The 16,985-nt window shown below is 40.8% G+C and overlaps 1 protein-coding gene across 1 annotated transcript in view; it reads right to left on the bottom strand.

The window, feature by feature from the left end:
• LOC110542799 (UDP-glucuronosyltransferase 2B31-like) overlaps positions 1-16,985 on the bottom strand; it is a 290,306-nt gene that overhangs the window by 104,602 nt on the left and 168,719 nt on the right. The window lies entirely within an intron of this gene.

The raw sequence follows: 16,985 nt of genomic DNA, 5'->3' as shown, positions 1-16,985 counted from the left end.
TGAATACAAAAAAACAAACATACAAAAACCAACTGCTTTCATTTAAGGATGGCATAAGCAAGTACAAGGGCTTTGATGCTGTGCAGAAAATAAACAGTACCCTAAAATCAAATGCTTCAGTCCATTTGCCATGAAAATATGCAAGAGTTAAGTTTTAAGCATTTCTGAAACAGCCCATTGCAGCGATCTATATATTTAAATGGCAAAATGTGTTGTCTCTTTTAGTTTCCAGAAACAAAGTCAGAATGATGATTCTGTCTCATGTTGATTCTGCTGGGTTAATCTCAGTGGTGGTAATAAGGGAAGGGATGTGGTTTATGAATAGATGTTTCCATGCTGCTGGATTTCACTGGGATTGGGAAAGAGGCAATGTGCTCATCAGGCCCATGGAATGCAGTAGACCCCTACGAGCAGCAGAGAGCATGGGTATGAATTCTTCTTGGCTCATTGTAGAAGCCCATTAATTGCTCAGTTTCCAAGTGGGTTCCTAGTAAGGGGAGCAGGGGCTGTCTCTGTCATGAACTTAGTGGCTAGCTCTTTTATCACCTCCCCCTATTGGGTGCAGCCTTGCCAGGCCACAGAGTAAGACAATGCAACCAGTCCTGATGAGACCTGATAGGTTAGGGTCAGACAGAAGGGGAGGAGGTCCTTCCCTATCAGGAGACCAGGGAAAGGGCATTGGAGGAGAAGAGGGAGATCCATTGGGTGGGACTGGGAGGAGACAAGGGAGGGGGAAGCAGCAGGGATAGAAAGTGAATAAATTGTAATAAATTAAATATATAAATAAAATTAAATTTAAAAAGAAAAACAAAACAGAACAAACAATGCAAAGAAAAACAAAACAAAAACCTTATACTATTTCCCTGAACTATGCATAGAGTCAAAGACAGTTCCTCAGAGTCATCCAGCTGAATTTTAAGCTGATAAAACATCAATATTGCAAATTCATTTTGTTCAACAAAATTCCCTGCTTACACTTGGAGATTAAATTTCAAATTTACTTATATTTGGTAGAAAACGTTGTGAATCTAAATTTTACAAGTTCCTGATTTTATAAGCAAAGCATAAAAAGAAAGGGCCATGTGTACTAATTTATTTCACATTTTAGTCACTAAATGTTCAAGCATAAAACTCTTAAAACACTCTGAATATCTTTCTAAGTGAGGATTGATCATCTTACCCTGCGTCCTCCTTCTTCTTTAGCTTCTTTAGGTGTACAGATTTTAGTATGTTTATCCTATCTTTAGGTCTGGTATCTACTTATAAGTGAGTATATATCATGTGTGTCTTTCTGCTTCTGGGATACCTCACTCTGGAGGGTCTTTTCTAGATCCCACCATTTGCCTACAAATTTCATGATTTCCTTCTTTTCAGGAGCTCCACAAGGACCAAATATATTTGGGCACCGGGGTCTTTTCTGAGACTGATTCTCCAACCAAGGACCATATACCCTAGAACCCCTGCTCAGATGCTCAGTGGTCTGTGGCAGCTCAGTATCCAAGTGGGAACCCCAGTCAGGGGAACAGGGGCTGTCTCTGACATGAACTCAGTGGCTCTCTCCTATACCTCCACCCCACCCCGAGGGAGGAACAGCTTTGCTAGGCCACAGAGGAGAACATTGCAGCCAGTCCTGGTGAGACCTGATAAGCTAGGGTCAGATGGAAGGGGAGGAGGACCTCTCCTATCAGTGGACTTAGAGAGGGGCAGGGAAGAGATGAGAGAGGAAGGGTGGTATTGGGAGGGAAAGAAGAAGGGGACTAAAGCTGGAATACAAAGTAAATAAACTGTAATTAATATAAAAAAATTAATTAAAAACATTTTGAATAATTAACATCACTACCATTTATATGAACAGCTAGAATGCACCCTCTTTTGACTCTATCTTTGCGTGTGTCAGTGCCCAGGAGGGCTGAGTGACACCTGAACATGGAGAGGTCAGAGGACCATTGCTAGGTGTTGGTCCTCCTAAGAAGGGTTTGTTGTTCACTACTGAGCACACTACCCTAGCTGGGCTGCTTCTCGGGGTTCTCCTGTCTCTACCTCTCATTTTGCTCTAGAAGCCCAGGGATTACAGGCAAAATCTACCACACTGGGGATCTGAACTCAGGCCCACACACTCTCACAGCAAGGGCTTTCCCAGCTCCCTGTCAAAGTCTTCGTTGTTTTACAGAGTCAGAGAATGGAATGAAAACACTGTGCCCTGTGTTCTCAGGCAATCTTAACAGTACTTTTTGGCTTAGTGTTTAACTTTAAATTACTTTAATGTAATATATATGTTAATATATTCCACATATAAATATGAGAGGGAGGAGATAAAATATAATACCCGTATTCCATATACTGCTTGATTGCATATATTGGCATTCCTCACCCTAAGGTTGTCTCCTCAAATATATTTCTGGACTAGCTTAAATATTATAACATCCTTACTCAGAAATAACTGTTACATAAGAGTAATGTTTAATAACACTATGTTTTTATTTCTTAAAAACATTTTGAGCATATTATCAGTTCCATCTTGCATTTAAAGATTGCATCTAAGTGCTTATATATTTATTTCTTAAATGAAAGCTATGAGTAAATTTATACATTCACACTATATTTTACAAACTTATTGATTATATAATCGTCAAAGCAAATCTTTTTCCAAGTTTCAGGAACTCACTTCAGCAGAGAGAAAATGAGAGAAAAAAATCTTTTTTGCCTGTCTTTTATGTTTTCCTGTTTGCACATAAGGCAAGTATAAGATGTATAAGATATGAAACATTGGAAAATGAAATTTTTAGAATGATGGCAAGGCTAACCAATGACTGGCAGAGCTCCATAAACTGTAATACTCACGGAGGCTCATTAATGACGGCTCTCAAGGCACTGAGTAAATCTGAGCTTGTCATTGTGTTGATGTTCATTTTCAAGGCTGCTCCCTTGGCCTTCATGTGAGCAATGTTGTCGGGCTGATCAGCGAACATGGGAATTCCCACCATAGGGATCCCATGGCAAATGGCTTTGTAGATCCCATTTCTTTCACCATGAGTGATGAAAGCTTTGGTTTTAGGATGTCCTGTTTGAGGGACAGAGTGACAAGTTGCTGTGGATTTTAATCTATCCCATTCGAAAAAAAAGAAATGTGTAGTGTGAGTCTCTGAAGCAGGTAACTTCCTCCAAAGGTTGGGAACATGGGACATTTCTTCCCTAGAATTAATCCCCTTTTCACTGAGAAGGTGTCACTGTGTACCAGATGACATCTGACGAGATTCTGAGGATTGATGAGAATCTTTTTTTTTTAATTTTATTATTTTTATCAGTTACATTTTATTAACTCTGTATCCCAGCCGTGTCCTGTTCCCTCATTCCCTCCCAGTCCCTCCCTCCCTCCCTCCCTCATCTCCACCATGCCCCTTTCCAAGTCCACTGATAGGGGGAACCTCCTCCCCATTCATCTGATCCTGTTTTATCAGGTATCTTCAGAACTGGCTGCAAATCCCTCCTCTGTGGCCTAACAGGACTGCTCCTCCCTTGGGGGGTGGGGAGGCCAAAGAGCCAGTCATTGAGTTCCTGTTAGAAATAGTCCTTGTTCCCCTCACTTTGGGAAACCAATTAGTTACTGAGCTACCACAGGCTACATCTGAGCAGAGGTTCTAGGTTATATCCATACATGGTCCTTGGTTGAATGTCAGTCTCAGAAAAGACCCTGTGCCCAGATATATTTGGTCTTTGTGGAGCTCCTATCCTTTCCCCATCAGACTAACTCCCCTTCTGTCTTATGATTCCCTGTACTCTGCCAAAGGTTTGGTCATGAGTCTTTGCTTTGAAAACACCGCTAGTTAGAGTCTTTCAGATGCGCTCAATAGACTCCTGTCTTACGTTCAATGCTCATCCCATCTGTCTTTCTAAATGAGGATTGATCATCTTACCCCATGTCCGCTCAATTGATTATCTTTTTTAGGTGTATAGATTTCATTATGTTTATCATATCTTATAGGTCTATATAAGTGAGTATATGACGTGTTTGTCTTTCTCCTCCTGGGATATTTCACTCAGAATGATCTTTTCTAGATCCCACCATTTGCCTGCAAATTTCATGATTTCCTCCTTTTTGATTGCTGAGTAGTATTCCATTGTGTAAAAATACCACAATTTCTGTACACATTCCTCCTTTGATGGACATCTGGGTTGTTTCCAGGTTCTAGCTATTACAAATAAAGCTGCTATAAAGATGGTTGAGCAAGTATCCCTTTTGTGTACTTGAGCAAACTTTGGGTATATACCTAGCAGTGGTATACCTGGGTCTTGAGGGAGCACTATTCCTAATTGTCTTAGAAAGCGCCAGATAGATTTCCAGAGTGGTTGTACCAGTTTACATTCCAACCAGCATTTGAGGAGTGTTCCCCTTTCTCCAAAACCTCTCCAGCATGTGTTGTCATTTGAGTTTTTCATTTTGGCCATTCTGATGGGTGAAAGGTGATATCTCAGGGTCGTTTTGATTTGCATTTACCTGATAGCTAATGAGGTTGAGCATTTCTTTATGTGTTTCTCTGCCATTCGATATTCCTCTGTCGAGAATTCTCTGTTTAGCTCTCTTCCCCATTTTTTAATTGGATTACTTGGTTTGCTGCTTTTCAGCTTCTTTAGTTCTTTATATATACTGGATATTAGTCCTCTGTCAGATAAAGGGTTAGTGAAGATTCTTTCCCAATCTGTAGGCAGTCGTTTTGTTTTGATGACAGTTTCCTTTGCTTTACAGCAGCTTTTCAGTTTCATGAGGTCCCATTTATTGATTGTTGCTCTTAGAGCCTGTGCTGTTGGTGTTCTGTTCAGGAAGTTGTCTCCTGTGCCAATGAGTTCTAGGCTGTTCCCCACTTTTTCTTCTAATAGATTTAGAGTATCTGGTTTTATGCTGAGGTCTTTGATCCACTTGGACTTAAGTTTTGTGCAGGATGATAGATATAGATCTATTTTCATTTTTCTGCATGTGGACATCCAGTTGGACCAGCACCATTTGTTGAAGATGTTGTCTTTTTTCCATTGAATGGTTTTGGCTTCTTTGTCAAAAATCAAGTATTCATAGTTGTTTGGGTTTATTTATGGGTCTTCTATGTGGTTCCTTTGATCCTCCTTTCTGTTTTTATGCCAATACCATGTAATTTTTATTACTATTGCTCTGTAGTACAACTTGATATGGGGGATGGAGATACCTCCAGATGATCTGTTGTTGTACAGGATTGTTTTGGAGATTCTGGGTTTTTTGTTTCTCCATATGAAGCTGAGAATCTTTTTTTCAAGGTCTGAAAAGAATTGAGTTGGTATTTTGATGGGAATTGCATTGAATCTGTAGATTGCTTTTGGCAGGATGGCCATTTTCACAATGTTAATCCTACCAATCCATGAGCACGGGAGAGCTTTCCATCTTCTGATATCTTCTTCAATTTCTTTCTTCAGAGACTTGAAGTTTTTCTCAAACAGGTCTTTCACTTGCTTGGTTAGTGTCACCCCAAGGTACTTTATGTTATTAGTGGCTATTGTGAAGGGTGTTGTTTCCCTAATTTCTTTCTCAGCCCTTTTGTCTTTGGTATACAGGAGGGCTTCTGATTTTTTTGAGTTGATTTTGTATCCAGCCACTTTGCTGAAGGTGTTTATTAGCTGAAGGAGTTCTCTGGTTGAATTTTTGGGGTCGCTCATATATACTATCATATCATCTGCGAATAGTGACACTTTGACATCTTCTGATTTTTATCCCCTTGATCTCCTTTAGTTGTCTTATTGCTCTGGCTAAGACTTCAAGTACTATGTTGAAGAGATATGGAGAGTGTGGGCAGCCTTGTCTTGTCCCTGATTTCAGTGGGATTGATTTAAGTTTCTCTCCATTGAGTTTGATGTTGGCTGTAGGCTTGCTGTATATTGCCTTTACTATGTTTAAGTATGTGCCTTGTATCCCTGATCTCTCCAATACTTTAAACATGAATGGGTGTTGGACTTTGTCAAATGCTTTTTCGGCGTCCAAGGAGATAATCATGTGGTTTTTCTCCTTCAGTTTGTTTATGTGGTGGATTACATTGATGGATTTCCGTATGTTGAACCACCCTTGCATGCCTGGGATGAAGCCTACTTGGTCGTGGTGGATGATATCTTTGATATGTTCTTGGATTCAGTTTGCAAGTATTTTATTGAGTATTTTTGCATCAATATTCATAAGAGAGATAGGTCTGAAGTTCTCTTTTTTTGTTGGGTCTTTGTGTGGTTTGAGTATCAAGGTAACTGTCGCTTCATAGAATGAGTTTGGTAATGTTCCTTCTGTTTCTATTTTGTGGAATAGTTTGAGGAGAATTGGTATCAGCACTTCTTTGAAGGTCTGGTAGAATTCTGCGCTGAAACCATCAGGCCCAGGGCTTTTTTTGGAGGGGAGGCTGTTAATGACTGCTTCAATTTCCTTGGGGGATATAGGGCTATTCAGTCTTTCTATCTGATCTTGATTTAATGTTGGTAGATGGAATCTATCTAGAAAATTATCCATTTCATTTGAATTTTCAAATTTTGTGGCGTATAGGCTTTTGTAGTGTGACCTAATGATTGTTTGAATTTCCTCAATGTCTGTAGTTATGTCCCCCTTTTCATTTCTGATTTTGCTGATTTGGATAGATTCTCTCTTCTTTTTAGTTAGTTTGGCTAAGGGTTTGTCTATCTTGTTGATTTTCTCAAAGAACCAGATTTTTGTTTCATTGATTCTTTGAATAATTTTATTTGTTTCCAATTGATTGATTTCAGCCCTGAGTTTGATTATTTCCAGCCTTCTGCTCCTCTTGGGTGTATCTGCTTCTTTTTTTTTTTTTATAGGGTTTTCAGTTGGGCCATTAAGTTGTTTGTATGTGATGTTATGAATTTCTTCTTGCAGGCACTTAGTGTTATAAATTTTCCCCAAGCACTGCTTTCAATGTGTCCCATAAATTTGGGTATTTTGTGACTTCATTTTCATTGAATTCTAGCAAGTCTTTAATTTCTTTCTTTATTTCTTCCTTAACCCAGCTGTCATTGAGTAACAAGTTGTTCAGTTTCCATGTGTGTGTCGGCTTTTTGTTATTTCTGTTGTTGTTGAGGTCCAGCTTTAGTCCATGGTGGTCAGAGAGAATACAAAGGATTATTTCAATCTTTTTGTATCTGTTGAGGCTTGCTTTGTGACCAACTATATGGTCTATTTTGGAGAAAGTTCCATGTGGTGCTGAAAAGAAGGTATACTCTTTTGGGTTTGGGTGGAAAGATCTGTAGACGTCTATTAGGTCCATTTGATTTAGGGTCTCTGTAAGTGTTTTTATTTCCCTATTTGTTTTCTGTCTAGTTGATCTGTCCCTTGGTGAGAGTGGAGTGTTGAAGTCTCCCACTATCAGGGTATTAGGATCAATGTGTGATTTAAGCTTTAATATTGTTTCATTTACTAATGTAGGTGCTCTTGTATTTGGGGCACAGATATTCAAAATTGTGATGTCCTCTTGGTGTACTTTTCCTTTGATGAGAATATAGTGGCCCTCCTTATCTTTTTTTTTTAACTTGGGTTGAAAGTCTATTTTATTAGATATTAGGATGGCTACTCCAGCTTGTTTTCTGGAACCATTTGCTTGAAAAACATTTTTCCATCCCTTTACTCTGAGGTAGTGTTTATCTTTGTTGCATAGGTGTGTTTCTTGGATGCATCAGAATGTTGGATCCTGTTTGTACAACCATTCTGTTAGTCTGTGTCTTTTTATTGGAGAGTTGAGTCCGTTGATGTTGATAGATACTAGTGACCAACATTTGTTACTTACTTTAGATGTGGGGTTGGTGGTGTCACTGAGTTTCATTGCTTGTATTCTTTTGTTTTGTTTTGTTGTTGTTGTTGTTTTGTTTTGTGTGTGTCTGTAGTTATCTATTTCCTCTGTTTCCTTAGATGTAGTTGTTTTCTTTGGTTTGGAGTTTCCCTTCTAGTAACTTCTGTAAAGCTGGGTTACTATGAAGATATTGTTTAAATTTGGTTTTGTCTTGGAATATTTTGAATTCTCCATCTATGTTGATTGAATGTTTTCCTGGGTATAGTAGTCTGGGTTGGAATCTGTGGTCCCTTAAGGACTGTATGATTTCTGTCCAGGCCCTTCTGGCTTTCATAGTTTCTCTTGAGAAATCTGGTGTGATTCTGATAGGTCTACCTTCATATGTTACTTGGCCTTTTTCCCTTGCTGCTTTTAGAATTTTTTCTTTGTTCTGTAGGTTCAGTGTTTTGACTATGATGTGACATGAAGAATTTGTTTTCTGGTCTAGTCTACTTGGTGTTCTGTAGGCCTCTTGTATGTTTATGGACATCTCCTTCTTTAAGTTGGGAAAGTTTTCTTCTATAATTTTCTTGAAAATATTTTCCAGACCTTTGAGCCTGATGTCTTCTTTTTCTTCTACTCCTATTATTCTTAGGTTTTGTGTTTTCATGGTGTCCTTGATTTCTTGGATGTTTTGTGTTTGGAACTTTTCTGATTTTATTTTTTCTTTGAGAGACGTGTCAATTTCCACAAGTGTATCTTCGGCTCCTGAGATTCTTTCTTCCACCTCTTGTATTCTGTTGGTGATGCTTACCTTTGTAGTTCCTGATCTTTTCTCTATGTTCTCCAGCTCCTGGTTTTTCTCTATTTGTATTTTCCTTATTGATTCTAATTCTGTTTTCATGTCTTGCACCATTTCCTTCATCTGTTTGAATGTGGAGTCCTGCTTTTCAATGAGAGCTTCTATTTTTTTTGTCCATTTCCTCTCTATGTATCACTAATTGTGCTTCTACTTCTTTGGGCAAAATTGCCTGTATTTCTATGAAAGCTTTGTTTATTTCTTCTTTATTTGCCTTGATTTGTGTGGACATTTCTTTGAGAGCTTTGTGCATTTCTTCTTTGTTTGCCTCAATTTTTGTGGTCATTTCTCTGAGAGCTCTTTTTGTTTCCTCTTGGTTCGTCTCAATTTCTTTGGTTATTTCTCTGAGTGCCTTGTTCATTTCATCTTTATGTGCCTCTAATAGCTGGAGAAACATAGTTTTGAGGTCGTTTTCTTGTATATCTAATGAATTGAAGTGACCATTGTTTTGTGGGGCTGCTGGTGAGGTCATTATGCCCTGATTTTTGTTGGGAGTATTCTTACATCTGCCTCTAGCCATCTGGTTATTTATAATCCTCACTGTTTTTCCTCGAGATTGTAGTTCGGGCTATGATCCTCTCTTTCTGTTTTCTGGACTGTTTTTTCAGGAAGATGAGAGAGGTTCACTGGTTTCGGAGTGTGCACTGTGGTTTCAGTTTTGCCTAAGTAAGGAATGTGACACTGGCGCTATTCGCGTGTGCTTTTAGAAGGCGCAGTGTGCATGTGTGGCGGATTATCTGACAATTGCAATGGCCTGCAGGCCACTATTACGCAGTTCTGCCTGAGATCCAGGGATTGTTTGCCTGGATTACACTGGTGGACCCGCAAGGCAGAGGCTTCAATGTTGGGGTCGCTATCCCAAGAATCCCTATGATGCCCACACTAGGGGTGTGGGTGGCAGGGATCTCATCTGGTTGCTTCTGTGGAGAGGCCCTGGGTCTGGGCAAACTCTCCCTAGAAGGCTCACTCACTCTCTTACAGGACCAGTTGGAATGCACAGCAGTTCCCCTTGCTCACTACTCTCTGATTTGGTCCTGTTGCGGAGAGTGCACGGGTAGGCTAACAGTCAGCTTTGTGACACTGTGGCTGCAAGGACTCGGTGTCCACCTTTCCTGTGTGCTGCCTCTCTGTCCTTTCCCTCTGCCTGAAGGGGTTATGTTGACTGATCCCGAGGTGGTACGGAAAAGGGTTAGGTTGAGTGATCTCAATCCCAGATTCAGGGCCCGGATCTCTCTGCCAGAAGCAGCCTGGCGGTAGAACCAATATTTGCTGATCCTGAGAGAGTACCAGGTAGGGTTGAGTATCCTCAGATCCAGAGCTTGGGTTTCTCTGCTAGGGGCTGCTGGGTGAGCTGGAGAGAGGGTGCTGTGTCCTTGGCAGGCTGCCTCTCTGTCCTTCCCCTCTGACCTTCCCCTCCGCTAGGGCAAGCTTATGGAGGTGTTCTCAGGGGAGTGCCAGAAGGGGTTGGGGCTTCTCAGTCTGATCCTGCGCTGGGGTTTCTCTGCCAGGGTTTGGGGGGGGGGGGAGCACCGCTGATAGAACTTTCTGCTAGACCTTATTGTGCTGGACCCAGGAGAATCTCAGGACGTGTAGAATGACCACAGTCCCAGATCCCTAGCTGAAGTTTATTTGCTGGGAGCAGCCGGCAGCACTGGAGTTCAGGCACTGTTAAGCCACTGTGTGCCTCTTTATCCTTCTGCTCTGCAGAGGCAGGGTTATGGCGGCATTTGGGGGAATGCCCAAAAGGATTGGGTTTTCTCAGCCCTGATCTCGGGGTGGGGTACAAGCAATGTGGTCTGTGGCAGATTCTGCTGGCTGCCTCCTGCCTCCTCCCAAGAGGGAGTAGGGATTTTGATCTGGGCGTGCAGCTCTCTGCATGGCAGGAGCTCAGTTGATATGGCAGCAGGTACCTGAGGTTAGCGAGACCTTCCAGGGAAAGACTGGGTGACCCGTGATCAGTCTCGCAACTTTGCTTCCCCGTGTTTTTTTTTTTTTTTTTTTTTTTTTTTGACTGGGACTCCCAGTCTCTGGCACCCTTATGCCCACCAATCAGCCTGGGAAAGTGATCGGGACACGCACACTTGCGGCACCAGCCCGGAGACCCAAAGCCTGCGTTAGCTGGGTTCTCTTCCAGGTTCTGGCTGGGCAGCCGAGAGTGGACCCGACCGATTCCCACGCCGTGGGAGCCTCCCCTCACCTGGCAAACATGACAGCTGTTGTTTTAGGGCCCAGAGTTCAGCCTCTTGGTCGCTGCATGGAGTGTGTTGTCCCGCTTCTCAACCACAGTGTTCTCCCAGCGCCGCCATCTTGGCCCCCCCCTTATTTGTTTCTTTATTTTACCATTTAATTTTTATCTTGATAATCTATCCATTGGAGAGAATGGGATGTTGAATTCTCCTACTATTAATGTGTAGGGCTCAATGTGTGCTTTAAGCTTTAGTAACATTTCTTTTATAAATGAGTGTGCATTTGGGGCATAGATGTTTAGAATTGAGACATCATCTTGGTGGTTTTTTTCCTCTGATGAGTATGAAGTGTCCTTTCTCTCTTTTGATTAATTTTGTTTGAAAGTCTATTTTATTAGATACTAGAATGGATACTCCAGCTTGTTTCTTGAGTCTGTTTGCTTGGAAAACCCTTTCGCAGCCCTTTACTCTGAGGTACTGTCTATCATTATTGCTGAGGTGTGTTTTTTATATGCAACAGAAAGATAGGCACTCTTTTCATATCCATTATGTTAACCTGTGTCTTTTTATTGGGGAGTTGATGCCATTGATGTTGAGAGATACTAATGACCATTTTGCTGTTGGTGGTGGTAAAGAGAGAGAGTGTGTGTGTGTGTGTGTGTGTGTGTGTTTCCCCTTCTTTTGTTTCTGCTGATGCAGGGTTATTTATTACCTGTTTTTCTGAGTGTAGTTTGCTCCCTTGGATTGTAGTTTTTGTTCTAGTGTCTTATGTAGGTCTGGATTTGAGGACAGGTACTGTTTAAATTTGTTTTTGTCATGGAATATCTTGTTTTCTTCCTCTGCGGTAATTAACAGTTTTGCTGGGTATAGTAGTCAGGGCTGACAACTGTGGTCCCTTGTATCTGCAAGATATCTGTCCAGGTCCTTCTGGCTCTTGGAGTTTCTGAGGAGAAATCAGGTATAATTCTGATATGTTTGCCTTTATATGTGACTTGGTCTCTTTTTCCTTACAATTTTTAATATTCTCTTTCTGTTCTGTACATTTAATGTTTTGATTATTATGTGGTAGGGTAATTTTCTTTTCTGGTTTAATCTATTTGGTGTTCTGTAAGCTTCTTGTATGTTTATAGGCCTCTTTTTCTTTATGTTGGGGAAGTTTTCTTTGATTTTGTTGGAAATATTTTCTTGGCCTTGGAACTGGGACTCTTTTCCTTCTTCTATTTCTATTATTCTTAGCTTTGGTCTTTTCATAGTGTTCCAAATTTCTTGGATGTTCTATGCAAGGGATATTTTAGTTTTAAAATTTTCTTTGACTGGTGCATCAATTTCTTCAATCGTATCCTCTACCTTTGAGATTCTGTCTTCCATCTCTTGTATTCTGTTGTTGATGCTCGGGTCTGTAGCTCCTGTCCCTTTCCCTAGGTTTTCCATTTCCAGGATTGCCATAGATTGTGTTTTCTTTATTGCTTCTCATTTTAATTTTAGGTCTTGGAGAGTTTTATTTATTTCCTTCTTCTGTTTAATTATGGTTTCCTGTATGTCTTTAATTTCTTCATTTGAGATATTTATTCAGTTCTGTCATCTGTTTATTGTATTTTATTGTATTTTACTGTGCTACTTTAAGAGCTTTACCTCTCGCCTTTAATGACTCTATCATTTCCATAACCTCAGCTTTAAAATCTTTTTTCTTGTATTTTGGGTGTGATAGTATCACCAGGGCTTGCTGCAGTAGGACCGTTTTCTGGTCTTGCCATATGGTGCTGAATTTTGTTGCTTGTGCTCTTATGCTGGCCTCTAGCCATCTGGCTGACTCTGGTGGTCACCAGCAGTGTGGCCCCTTTGCTGGGTTCACTATCTGTGTTCCAGTTGGGCTAGGCAGATGCAGAGCAAGCAGAAAGATCTTGAAGCAAAAAGCTAGTCCAGTGCCACCAGGGCTCCTGGAGATGAAGAACAGTGGGGCTTGGGTCCCGTGCCCAGCTAGTCTCCACTGGTGTATGTGTCTGGGAGCCAGGTGGACCAGGCAGTTGGGAAGCAGACAGAAAGTTGGTCTGGTGCCACACAGTCCCCCTCAGAATGGGGGACATTTGGGCTTGGTGTCTAGTGTCTATCTCACCTCCCCTGAGCTCTGTATCTGTGAGGTAGATAGTCCAGGCAGATGGGGAGAAGAAAGATCTCTAAGCTGAAAGCTGGTCCCATGACATACAGGCCTACTCAGGATGGGGGACAATGGAGCTTGGGTCCCTTGCTCAGCTCACCTCCCACACCCAGTTTTTAAAACAGGTTGAGAATAGGCACATTTTATACCTATCTCCATACATATATGTTAAGGTTCAGTGGTGTTCAACCCCAGTTTCTCACACTGCTGGGTTGGTTAGTCCACTCCTTCTCAATGTGTGTTTAACCACAGTTTGATTTCAACTGAAAAGAAAATATTTAAAGGTAGGGATAATTATCATGTGACCAGCACTAAAAGCCCTTTTCAAATAAAAATATGTCAATATGAATCACTTTTTCAGAAAATCTTTAACACTTATAAAATGTTTTCAGTGTTTACAATATTATAGCGATTAATGTCCATCTTTAATTCTCTATATATGCAATAATATTATGTAGTTATTTTTAGGTGGGGTCTTCTTCAAACATCTTACTGAAAGACGTAAGCCACTTTTATATTTTCCTCTTCTGGTGATACATGCCTGTAGATCTAGCTATTATGTATGGATTTAAATGTCAGTTTGTCAGAACTCATGATTACTTGAGCAGTGAGACTTGATTGAGAATCCTCTACTTTAGGGTGGCCTATGAGCACATCTCAGGATCAGGGGAGTCTTGATTTTCTTAATTGATATAGGAATCCTCCCTGCCTATGTAGGCAATACAGTTCTGGTAGCAAGCCAGATAAACAAGGGTGCAGAAGAAGGAAGATTCTTCATGTTTTGCTTTTGTGGCTTTCCCTTTTATTGCTGAGTCAGTTTATTCTGTTAATGATAATGACTTTGCTGATTTTAGAGCCAGCTTTCAGGACTATCAATCTAGACTGAGGATCAATGATTTCCATGAACCCTCTGAGCCTTCAGTGCAAGACTGGGTCTGCAGAGATATCAGACCTCTATGGGATTTAAATGGTTCTCGGCCATTTAAACGTGGGATAGCTGCTGTCAGTTTATTTGAGCTCCATTGAGTAATCCAGTGTAATAACTTCTGCCTGCAAAGCAAGTCCTAGACCATGCTAGTCTACAAAGTGCGATGTAGTAAAGAATTTCAAAATCTTTCATTGAGACAATGGATGGCATCTACGTAATTATATATCAAATTCTAAAATGAAAATTTACAGATGTTGTTGCTTTTACTAATTAAGAAAATGCAATCTTTAATGTTTTTTCTTTTTTGATTTTTATTTTATTTTATTTTTCTTTATTAATTGCACTTTATTCACTTTGTATCCCCCCCGTGGTTCCCTACCTCCTCCCATCCTAATCCCTCCCTTCCTCCACCCTCTGCATGCATGCCCCTCCCCAAGCCCACTGATAGGGGAGGACTTCTTTTCCTTCTGATCCTAGTCAATTAGGTCTCATCAGGAGTGGCTGCCTTGTCCTCTTCTGTGGCCTGGTAATGCTGCTTCCCCCTCAGGGGGAGGTAATTAAAGAGCAGGCCAATCAGTTCATGTCAGAGACAGTCCCTGTTCCTATTACAATGGAACCTACTTGGATACTGAATTGCCAAGGGCTGCATTTGTGCAGGGGTCTTAGGTTATTTCCATGTATAGTCCTTGGTTGGAATATCAGTCTCAGGAAAGACCCCTGTGCTCAGATTTTTTGGTTCTGTTGCTCTCCTTATGGAGTTACTGTCCTCTCCAGATCTTACTGTTTCCCACTTCCTACATAAGATTCCCTGCACTCTGCCCAAAGGTTGCCCATAAGTCTCAGCATCTACATTGATAGTCTGCAGGGCAGAGCTTTTCGGAGGTCCTCTGTGTCAGGCTCCTGACTTGTTCCCTCTTTTCTCCTTCTTCTGATGTCTAGCCTCTTTGCCTTTCTGGATAGGAATTGAGCATTTTAGCAAGAGCCCTCCCTCTTGATTAGTTTCTTTTTTTTTTTTTCAATGCAGTTTATTCAGGAACATTGAACAATCCTCCTCGGACCCCGGGGAAAGCCAGCCCACAGCTTAAATAGCCTCTGGGTAGCCAACCCAGGCGTGCCACGGGGGCAATGCAGATAGGTCCACATACATGGAAGCAAGCCAGATCCTCGGCCTTAGCCAAATGTGGAGTTGTTCGTGACAGAGAGCACTCACCATCGGGAAGGTGGAAGGCGGAAACCAGCTCCATCTTTAAGGCATAGCATTCCGCAGCTCTCTACAGTTCCCCCTTTTTGTTTTAGACGCATCAGGCAAGAGTAGAGGTCTGATCTCTGATATTAGATATTTAGGTGTACAGATTTTAGTAGGTTTATGCTATATTATATATCTATATGAGTGAGTATATACCATGTGCATCCCTCTGCTCTTGGGAAAGCTCACTCAGGATGACCTTTTCCAGATCCCACCATTTACCTTCAAATTTCATGATTTCCTTGTTTTTTTATTGTTGAGTAATATTCCATTGTGTAGGTATACCACAATTTGTGCATCCATTCCTCCACTGTGGGGCATCTGGGCTGTTTCCATCTTCTGGCTATTACAAACATGGTTGAGCAAATGTCCTTATTGTGTACTTGAGAATCTTTTGGATATATGCCTAGGAGTGGTATAGCCTTGAGGAAGCACTGTTCCTAATGGGCTGAGAAAGCACCAGATTGATTTCCAGAGTGGTTGTATAAATTTACATTCCCACCAGCAGGGGAGGAGTGTATCCCTTTATCCACAACCTCTCCACCATGTGTTATCACTTGAGATTTTGATCTTAGCCATTCTGATGGGTATAAGGTAAAATCTCAGGTTGTTCTATTTGTGTTTCCCTAATGACTAATGACGTTGAGCATTTCTTTAAGTGTTTCTCTGCCATTCGATATTCCTCTGTTGAGAATTCTGTTTAGCTCAGTACTCCATTTTATAATTGGATTACTTGATTTTTTGCTGTTTAACTTCTTTAGTTCTTTATATATAATGGATATTAGCCCTCTGTCATATATAGGGTTGGTGAAGATCTTTTCCCAATCTGTAAGACTGTCATTTTGTTCTGAGGACAGTATCCTTTCCTTTACAGAAGCTTTTCAGTTTCATGAGGTCCCATTTATTGATTGTTGCTCTTAGAGCCTGTGCTGTTGGTGTTCTGTTCAGGAAGTTGTCTTCTGTGCCAATGAGTTCAAGGGTATTCCCCACTTTTTCTTCTAAGCAGTTTAGTGTGTCTAGTTTTATGTTTTAACTTATCATTTTACAATAATATTTCAATCGACGTTTTTACCACTGCATTATCAAAACTAGGCTTTCTAAATGCTAGGTTGTCCTAGGATTATTATTAATGTATACTCCCAGTGAAAAATCACTCTTCCAACTTAGAAATTATTAAAGTGAGCAAATCACTTTAATAGTAGTGCAGGTCTGGGTCTGCTCAAAGAGGAACCAGCTATGAATAGAAGATTTTTACTAATTCATTTATATCTTATTTTATGCAGTTCATAAACACTGTCATTCTCAAATTTCTTTCAGGTTCCCGACCCAGGTTTCAGTTTAAACAATTTAAACAGAGACAGGGGACTGAAAGGCTAAAGATACTATGTGAATTATTTCTGAAGTAAAAAGGGTTGTTTCTTTTGATAGCTATTATCCACATTCATCTGCCCACCTGGCAGAACTGTGATTTTCCTGGTAGGAGAAAATCATCAGGAGACCTGATGATGGACCAGGACTTAATGGTGGTTAAGACACTGTCCAGACAACTTGAGCTGCCCTGTGGAGACATGTTCCTGGATATGAGAATGGACCTAATTTCTGGTTATTAGTCTGGGTTGTCTCCATCGTTATCAGAATTGAGCCCAATGAGCCTAATGAGACTAAGTATGATGAACAAACATTAGCCTCCTAGCATCCTGAGTTTTGCTGGTCCCTAATAAGCTTGGTTAGCCCAGTACTTACCTTTGGGATATTTTGGAGGCAATGCTCCCTTAGATAATTTCTACTTTGTGCTACTTAATGCCTTTGAAGCAAATCTATTGGTAACTCCCTCCC

This window comes from Meriones unguiculatus, chromosome 3, assembly GCF_030254825.1.
Source record: "Meriones unguiculatus strain TT.TT164.6M chromosome 3, Bangor_MerUng_6.1, whole genome shotgun sequence".
Classification (NCBI taxonomy): Eukaryota; Metazoa; Chordata; class Mammalia; order Rodentia; family Muridae; genus Meriones; species Meriones unguiculatus.
The sequence above is the reverse complement of the archived record's forward strand: the minus strand, read 5'-3'. Positions and strand labels throughout refer to the sequence as shown.